Source organism: Tupaia chinensis, unplaced genomic scaffold, assembly GCF_000334495.1.
Source record: "Tupaia chinensis unplaced genomic scaffold, TupChi_1.0 Scaffold000275_1, whole genome shotgun sequence".
In the NCBI taxonomy this organism is placed as follows: domain Eukaryota; kingdom Metazoa; phylum Chordata; class Mammalia; order Scandentia; family Tupaiidae; genus Tupaia; species Tupaia belangeri.
In genome coordinates, this window is record NW_006159757.1 from 658699 (window position 1) to 659377 (window position 679).

Consider the following 679-nt stretch of genomic DNA (forward strand, 5'->3'; position numbering starts at 1 on the left):
TCCTGCTAAGCATGTAAATAGTGCTGCTGCTATAAAACTGCACTGTGTTTCATCAAACACAGTGTTTGTTAGACATAGTGCTGCCATATGATCCAGTAATGCCACTTCTCATACATACCAAAAAGAGCTGAAAGCAGGATTCAATTTCTTTATTCAGGATAGAAAATGTAAGTGTGCAGAAAGTGAGAAAGGAACGCCCTCCACTGGGTCTGGACAAGCCAGGAGCCCTTTCTTCTAGTCCTCCAGCCCATGGGAACCGTGTAACTCAAACATATGCCTGGCATGTTTCAGGTTGACTGGGTTGGGGTTTCAAGTTGTGCTCATCATGTGAGATTCAGCTTCTCTTGAGCAGCACATTATTGCTGTGTCATGAGCTGACCCTTGAACACGTCATTTTGTACACCCATGTTCACAGTAGCATTACCCACAGTAGCCAAAAGGTAGAAACAACCCAAATGTCCATGGATGGACAAGTGGGTACAGTGTGATCTATACATACAATGAAATCTTATTCAGTACCACAAAGGAAGGACACTCTGACCCATACCATGACCTTGAAGACACTATGCAAAGTGAATTAGCCCAATACAAAAGGGCAGGTATGGAATGATTCCACTAATAAGAGGTCCCTAGAGTGGTCAAATTTATAAAGGCAGAAAGTAGAATAGAGGACATTAGG

At 42.9% G+C, this 679-nt stretch overlaps 1 protein-coding gene across 3 annotated transcripts in view; it reads right to left on the reverse strand.

Annotated features, from left to right (window-relative positions):
• The window catches only part of CAMK1D (calcium/calmodulin dependent protein kinase ID), a 483186-nt gene that overhangs the window by 38910 nt on the left and 443597 nt on the right, over nt 1-679 (reverse strand). The window lies entirely within an intron of this gene.